At 37.9% G+C, this 8946-nt stretch overlaps 1 pseudogene; it reads left to right on the top strand.

The window, feature by feature from the left end:
* The first annotated feature begins 1644 nt into the window (after positions 1-1644).
* On the top strand, positions 1645-2759 carry LOC149139387 (methionine aminopeptidase 1A pseudogene; annotated as a pseudogene).
* The last annotated feature ends 6187 nt before the right edge of the window (positions 2760-8946 follow it).

Here is an 8946-nt window from a genome sequence, read left to right as displayed (position 1 = left end):
TTGGTCCAAGGTTTTGGTCTGAGGTATTGATCCGAGGTATTTGGTCCGAGGTGTTAGAGTTGGTCCTTCGGCCTTCATTCAGTGATCAAAATGGGCCTCTTATTATGTCTATTTTGTTAGATGTTTTTCACATGATCTGCAGTGCAAAACATGTCATAAGTTTGTCCATCAGAAAAAGATCGGAAAGAGTTTTACAACAGTATATCGCACACCCGAAACCAACTCCTGGATCAGAAGATATGGTCGAATGAAGATTGTTGCTTGTTTGTTGGGACAATTGTTGTTCCAACCAGCTGTTACTCAAATTGTCACAATTCTAAATCCTGGAAATTTTCATGAACATAAAAGTTTTTGTCTTCATGTCTGATAAATGCAAAAATTTACTATTATTCATCTTCTTCATGGGTCCTTCAAAGGGTAACCTCACTGGAAGATAAATTATTTCTATATGTGTCAGAACAAGATGATCAAGGTTGCTTCAGTGCTGTAAGGTTACCAGTGGATGAGAGTTATGTAAATTTAATGGAAACTGCTATTATGTTGCATAGCGTTTGAAATATTATCAATCATAAAAGATATCATAAACATTTTTATTATCTCATCATGAAATAATGAGTACCTTCATGGTTACAGTTCTATGGAGACAGAGGATAGTGACTTAGCTTCTAGCCTGGTTGCATTGGCTTCCAAGTTAAGGCATGCCTCTGCCAATGATGGAAAACCCTTGTCTCTGAGAATTGTAGGTCCTATTGTTGCTTCATCCATTAGCGAGCTGGATTCAGTATCAAACAGATTGGAAGTGAAGGGGCTAGAGTTGAATGGATATCTCAATACCAAAGCAGCATTTTAACTTTAGGCCAATCAGTGAAATTGAGAACATAAGATAAATCATCCCTTTCGAATCTCGAGAACATGCCTCCAACGGTGCTTATTACTTCAAAGAACAACATTCTACCACCAGAATCTCCAGGGACAAGTTCATCGATGGTAAAGTAGGGTCAACAAAGTGATGATCCCAATGGAAAGTCAGGGAACAAATCACAGGGATACCTTCCTTGTTTTAGTCATTGTTTCCAATGAGATACTGAAAGTGGATATCACAAGACAATTTATCATTTTCAGTTAGCTTCTGGATAGAAAACATTAAAGATGATCATCCTCAGTTTCAATCAGTTCAAACAATTCTGTTTGGTTCTTATCTATTAGCTAACATGACTAATGAAAAATGGATAACTGTGTGCCATGAGCAATGTGACTGGAAAAATGGAGCAATGTCTTCTCTTGGGAAGGGGAGTAGGAATGCAAAAAGGAAGCAAGGTGAAAGAGCAAGACAAAGGAATAGTGGATCAGTGAAGATAAGCCCCTAAGTCAAGTTTCGAAAAGTACAATATTTATTAAAAAATTGAGTGCTCAAATTGCCAAGCTCGGCTCCAAATTCCATGCACCCTACAGCCACAACACACAAGTCAAACATAAAGCCAAGCCAATCCAAGGAGGTGTATAATGTGCACAACACGTCGAAATATGTTGTGAGTGGTGTCTCATTTGCTTCCGGTACTTTACAACTTTGTGGAAACTTATATTTATCATAGTTTATGCTAGCTTCGTCTGAAGCAAGATTGGTCTTGAAGTGCATTGGTCAAAATGGATGGATCAGCAGCTGATGGTAGCAAATCCACTTTAGTTTGTGTATGTTGCAGCAAACCTGCTCAGCTTCAGTGTCCTAAATGCGTTGAACTAAAACTACCACGTGCAAATGCTACTTTCTATTCTTAGGATTGTTTTAAGGTGATGTGGAGCTCTCATAAATCTGTGCATATAGAGGTGAGATTTCCAACACTTAGGGAAGATAGCCCAGAAGAGAAGATATCTGCAACACTTAGTATAGGTTGGTTATATTTCTTAAAAAAAAAGGCTAGACTTGAACTGCTCGACTTCCATATTTTGACTGGCCAGGGCCATTGAGACCTTATCCAATTTCCTCTAAGCGACTTGTTCCTGATAATATTGCAAAGCCAGATTGGGCATATGATGGAATACCGAAAGTGGAGCCAACGAGTGATTTACAAAATACAGTCGAGATTAAGACTCCAGAACAGATAGAAAGGATGAGAGAGACATGCAGGATTGCCAGAGAGGTCCTTGATGCTACTGCTAGAGCTGTCAGGCCAGGAATAACCACATATGAAATTGATGAAGTGGTCCATGAGGCAACTATTGCTGCCGGTGGATATCCATCCCCATTAAACTATCACTTCTTTCCAAAGTCTTGCTGCACATCTGTTAATGAGGTTATCTGCCATGGCATCCCAAATGCTAGGAGATTGGAGGAAGGTGATATTGTGAATGTGGATGTAACTGTCTATTACAATGGTGTCCATGGCGATCTGAATGAGACTTTTTTCGTTGGAAAAGTTGATGATGCTTCTCAACATCTTGTTCGGTCTACATATGAGTGTTTGGAGAAAGCGATAGCTATAGTGAAACCAGGAGTAAGATTTCGTGAAGTGGGAGAGGTTATCAGTCGACATGCTTCAATGTCAGGGGTTTCTGTGGTGAAATCCTATTGTGGGCATGGTATTGGTGAGCTCTTCCATTGTGCACCAAATATACCTCACTATGGCCGAAATAAAGTTGTGGGTATCATGAAAGCTGGACAGACATTCACCATTGAGCCCATGATCAATGCAGGAGTATGGCATGACAGAATGTGGCCAGATGGATGGACTGCTGTGACAGCAGATGGAAGAATTTCTTAGCCATAAAATCAACAGTTGTTTCAACATCCCAGATTTCCAGCGATGACACCTTCAGCAATTCGAGTGCCAGCAAACCAATTCTTCTATTTTAGTGTGATTTAATTTAATTCTTAAATTTTAATTTATTTTATTTGACCGCATAAACATATGTGGTTGTTTGTTTTTTATTTTTTTATTTTGATTCCTATGTTTAGGAAATCACAATTAATATGTAATAGGGTATATATAGGATGATTTTTGAAGATGTAAGGGTTCGATTTTGTAGCAGAGTGAGGCTACTTTGGACTGTGTAAAGCTTTTTCTGAATATTATTTTTAATGGAGCAATTTCTGCCCTTTAGATTTGGGATCCATCACAGTGTTTAATGTCCAGCATGTGTTCCTTGTAAGATCACTTACATACTTTATTTTTTCTGCTAATTCTTGTTACAACATTATCTAAGGGAAGTGTTAGGAATCCATCCATGCACGATGCTCCTTTCGCAATGATTTTGTTGTTAAATGTAGTGGTTATATTTGTAGAATCCATCCTTTGTTAGATGCTCTGTTGAGTAACCATGTGTTTCTCTTTCTTCTAATGTTGCCACTGTAGATCCATCCCCTGATTGATGCCTGCAGGGTAGCGGGCTTTCTCCTCCTTCCTTCTCTCATTTACATCTTTTATCTGGTTAAGCATTGTGCCTACTTTGTCCCAAGTTTGCCAATAGAAGCCGACATCGACTCCATAACCCAATGGTCCTTTCTCTTGTTGTTTTCGACCCAAAAATTTCAAACAAATCCCCGCACTTCATAGCTAGCCTAAGATTCATTTATTGCAGCTACCCTTCTTTGGCACAGAGAGAGCCTTCTCTGGTCTGTCAGGGCTAGATGCCAGATCGAACGGTTTGTCTGTGGTTACCTTGGGATTGCCTTTTCTCATCCTTAAGGTACAATCCTAAGTGCTAACATGAGGTATTGGTCCTAAGTGGTTTTTGTCCAAGGTATTGAGAAAGGCATAAAAATAGATAAGGAGGAGAAGATCAAAGGGATAAGTGCATAAGTAATGAATATCTTATGAATTGTTATATCAAAATAAAATATGCATGTTATGGGTTTCTGATGCTTTGCTTGATCTAGACCAAATATGCACCTAAGCGTTTGATGATAGATGAGATCTAATGATGAATCAGGATCATAATGACTTATCATTATGTGATCTGATAATGGATGGGCTAGATCTGATTGCTAACACATGTTTTATCCTTTATATGTGATAATCTGGGTATGTCTGAAGTTGAAAATTGCATTGAAGTTATAAGTAAGTATTTGCAGATCTATACATTTGTTCTCTTTGGTGAAGGTGTGTATACACGCTGGCTCGGCTCTTCCAAGTAGCGTATGCAAAAGAAAACATTGATGTTCAAGGATGACTGATCTATCATATCATTTTTGTTGTTTTACTACTGTCCGTCAATGAATTCTTCTTAGATCTGAAAGTAAAATTGAATGCATAAAGAGTTTGTATCTCATTGATTAATTGATTGAGAAAGAAGGGTGATCCTTGTTGCTATCTGTTTAGAACTCTGTAATATGACAATAGATCTTCAGAACGTCACTAATTGGTACAGTTTGTGGTTCAAAGGTTTTATGATTCAGTATCTTTATAGGTATATGCTGGTTGGGAAAAAGGAAGTAGCATATACACACAGGTTTGCTTCATTAAAGGAGTGTATACATTCTAACACATGCCTTTTGAGGTTACAGTTACTTCTGGTTGTTGATGCAGTGTTTTGGGTTCAGATCTATGTACTGGTTACAGTGATCTATATGTTCCAGTTGATTGGTTGAATTTGATTAAGCTTGAATGAATGGTTGATTCAGTTGTGTCAGAGGTTCAGTGATTGTTTGATTCAGTTGTGTTAGAGGTTCAGAGGCTTCAATGATTGATTGTTTGAGTTATATCAGAGATTAATGATTGGGTTTCAGTTATATTAGAGATTGTTTGGGTTTCAGTGATTGGTTGATGCAGATGTATTTGATAGTTGTATTGCAGTGGTGATTGATTTTGAGCTTCAACGTTACTAATGGGTCCAATATGAAAATTTGATGAAAAGAGACCTTCATGTGTATTATTATGTACTAGGATGATGCAATCTGAAAACATATGAAACGTGGTCCCAGGAGGATATTGAGGGTTGGAGCCTTCAATGAGGAAGTCAAAGCTTCCTGCCAGTAATGGCTGGTGATTTGATCAGGGGGTTGGAGCTCCCTTCCAATAGCAGCTGGAGAATGAGTGAAGGTTGTAGCCTTCTGTAGGTCAGAGCCTATGTACTAGTAAATACATCGGCTGTTAAGAAATTTACTAATAAGATCTCATTAGCATTGGCCAAAAACCCTGGCCAATCTAACCAAGTGAGCCTTCACCGCTCACCTCCAAGTCTTGCATTACAATGAATTACTTCCAGCCTTTTATAAGCTCCATTAAATATAATACCACGGGCAGAATACCATGGGTGCACAATACCATGTGCCCCAAAACCATCACTATTTAACCTGGTCAACTTTGACTCTATCCTGAGTCAAGTTTACCTAACAATATTCCCCCCTTAAACTTGACTTGGGGTTCCTTGACTAACTCCAGCCAAACATGCTAAGTGAGACAATCCCACTCACTCTAGCTCTTACCCCCCTTAGAATTTTTACTCGGGGTATTGTTAACCCGACATCCCCCTATCACCTAGGTCTAACCCTGACTTTACTAGTGATCACCGAGGGGTACACATGCCATACCAGGTCTTACAGTAGTATGCCCATTTACATGAAATAATTTTGACTTCATTAATTTTTTTTTCTTTTTCTTTTTTTGTTTATTGCTGCTATGATTTTGATCCATCCTCTCTCAATTTGATTTGGTCAAAAACTTCTTTCAAACCACTCCAACTATGAGCCTGACGAGAACCTTGTAGATTCCAGCACTAGTGGCCTCACGTAGTAGAAAACAAACAATTTTCGAAGTCGCGTGAACAATTTTGTTGTGCTGACCTTCTTTAAATAGCCGCAAGAATCCTGAACAATTCATCAGCATGTTCCAAACCGGTATATATCGCAAATGCACTACGATCCCTGGCAGCTACGGCACTATCTTCTGCACATTCTCCTCGAGGTTCTTCTGCGTATGATTGTTCCACCATTATTTTCCATACCCAGATCTGTAAAAAATGCTGCATTGATCTCATCAGGCACTATAAACCCCTGGCATCAAAGAATCCCTTTGAAGCCAATATTTGGCTCTGATACCAGTTGTTAAGAAATTTACTAATAATATCTCATTAGCATTGGCCAAAAACATTGGCCAATCCGACCAAGTGAGCCTTCACCACTCACCTCCAGGTCTTGCATTACAATGAAGTCTTTCCAGCCTTTTATAAGCTCCATTACATATAATACCATAGGAAGAATACCATGGGTGCACAATACCATGTGCCCCAAAACCATCACTATTTAACCTGGTCAACTTTGACTCTATCCTGAGTCAAGTTTACCTAACATCGGCTAGTACAAGAACTAGGGAGTTGTAGCTCCCTTCTAGAAGAAGCTGGAGAACGGGAGAAGGTTGTAGCCTTCTGCAAGTGCGTGCCTGCGTACTGGTATGAGTCTGCACCAGTACAAGATTGTAAACAAATTTTAGTATTATAAAAAGAGGATAGAGGTGACAGGTACATGTGGTTTTCACCCACATTGGGTTTCCACCTTAAATCTTGGTGTTCATGTGTGTTGCTTATGTGTGATGTTTTATTCTGTTATTACCGCACATGATTACTGTTTAATGTTTAATAAAGTACTGATGAACTGATTAAAGATCAACATTTGATGAATTAATTGAATCATAAGTTCACTGGATATACGTTGGTTGCCTTAAGAATAGTTGCATGCACATGCGAGTTCCCTTCTCTAAATTAGTGTATATAAATCTGATTATGGAAATGAAAAAGTTATTGATTTGTAAATACTAATTCACCCCCCCCCCCCCCCCCAAGTATTATTTCCAACAATGGACATACTTTCTAAATATTCTCATTTTTGTGCTCTACCCCACCCATTTATCCCCACTTTTTTGGCTCAAGGTTTCATGGACCAGATATTCAAACTACATGGCATTCTAACTTCCATTGTGTCTGATCGTGACTCGAGTTTCACCAACAAATTTTGGCAAGAACTTTTCAAGGTACAAGGCACCCAAATCCAACTAAGTACTGCCTATCATCCCCAAACCGATGATCAAACTGAAGCAGTCAACAAATGCTTGGAGACATACCTAAGGTGCTTCACTTCAGAAAAGAAATATCAATGGGTATAGTGGCTACCTTTAGCTAAATGGTAGTATAATACTAATTATCATGAAGCAACCAGGATGACTCCATATGAAGCAGTGTATGGCCAACTCCCACCTTCACCTATTTATTATATCCCTGGATGCTCTAAGGTGCAAGGAGTTGATCAAATCTTATTGAACCATGCCGCCATGCTAGCCCATCTGAAAGATAATCTCCATCAAGCTCAGAATCGAATGAAGAAATAGGGAGACCAACATCATTCAGAGCACACATTTCAAGAAGGGGATCAGGTATTCCTATGGCTACAACCATATAAGCAAACATTTCTAAAAGAAAAGGGCTGCCATAAATTAGCTCCAAAATTCTACAAACCTTATCAAATACTTCAACACATTGGAGCAGTAGCCTACAAGCTGGCCATGCCACCAACTTCAAAAATCCATCCAGTCTTCCATGTATCATGCCTCAAGAAAGTGGTGGGGAACAATTGCAGAATTCAAACTAGTCTACCCGAATTAGATGAGGAAGGTTCACTCTAGTTCCAACCAAAATAGGTCCTAGATACTACTAAAAGGCATCTGCATGACCACACGATTAAGGAAGTCCTCATCAAGTGGAAAGACACATCTCCAAAAGATGCGACTTGGGAACCAGCCACTATTCTTCAGCAGTTTCCACAGCTTCAGCCTTGAGGAAAAGGTTTCTTTTAATCGGGGAGGGAATGTTAGGGTCCAACCCTAATCCCTTTATTTATGTAATAAACCCAATAGGGTCAAGTCATATTCATAGTTAGTTAAAAAGTCAATAAAGCCCATATTAATAATTGTAAGTGGTTGACCCGCATTTAAGAAAGGGACCACAGTTAGTTGCAAATTGGCCATAATTAATAAATAAAGTGGTTAACCTATGTTATGCAAAGGACCACTAGTCATTAGGTTGTTGGAGGTAATTTAGCTATAAATATTCGTAGTTAGAAGGGAAAGATCATCGAGTACTATTTTGTAATATAGCTCTGCTCTTCTGGAAGTTGACCCCTTAAAGAAGAAATTGAACATTGCATTTATCTCTTAATAATAAAATACTTGCTGTTTTTCTCATTTTATTTTGTATTCTGGGTTGTATTTCTTTGCATATTTGGTATTCTAGAATTTATCACAGGTCAAGAGCATAGCAGAGTTATAGGAAAGGATTAGGAGCTAAGATCTTTGTTAGATCTTCTTTCGAGATGGCTTCAACAACAAAGATAAGGATTTAGCGATAAGTTAGGTAACTCCCATCGCTCTTGTTTGGAAATTCTTTTCTACGTAACTAAGGAATCTTTGAATCACATCTTAGCATACATTTTTTTTGGTGAGCCCTAGGTAAGGATCATGAAGCAAAATCACTTCGTGATTGTGAAATTTCAATCACAATAGAATTGGTGACTCCACTATGGAGTCTTCCCTAGTTTTGTGTGGATATATTTTTTTTTTGCATTTTTGGTATTATGTTGTTTCTTTCCTCTTCTCTATGGATGTACAAACTCATCTGGATCTTCATTAGTATCATTTGCTTCATATTTGAATAGATCTTAGATCTGAATCTCTTTTTTTTTTTTAAGAAGAAGAAGAAAATAATAGATTAAGGATTTCAAATCAAATTTTGTACATTTATGTACAAATTTGATTGAAATAACCATAGATATGAATTATTATTTGAATTTAACCCAAAATATTAAAAAAAAATCACCTAAAATGGAGTTCAAATAAGGAAGATATCGCTAATTGAAAAATTAGTTTATTTTCTCATTTGTTTTCCAATTTTAGGGTTTTCCTTTAATTTGCTCTGCTTGATTTTTGAGGGATTTTTCTTCATATCTTGATTTTATATTCTATA

Source organism: Pinus tabuliformis, chromosome X (genome assembly GCF_031772625.1).
Source record: "Pinus tabuliformis cultivar Carrire ecotype Pingquan chromosome X, CPIR1, whole genome shotgun sequence".
Taxonomy (NCBI): domain Eukaryota; kingdom Viridiplantae; phylum Streptophyta; class Pinopsida; order Pinales; family Pinaceae; genus Pinus; species Pinus tabuliformis.
The sequence above is the reverse complement of the archived record's forward strand: the minus strand, read 5'-3'. Positions and strand labels throughout refer to the sequence as shown.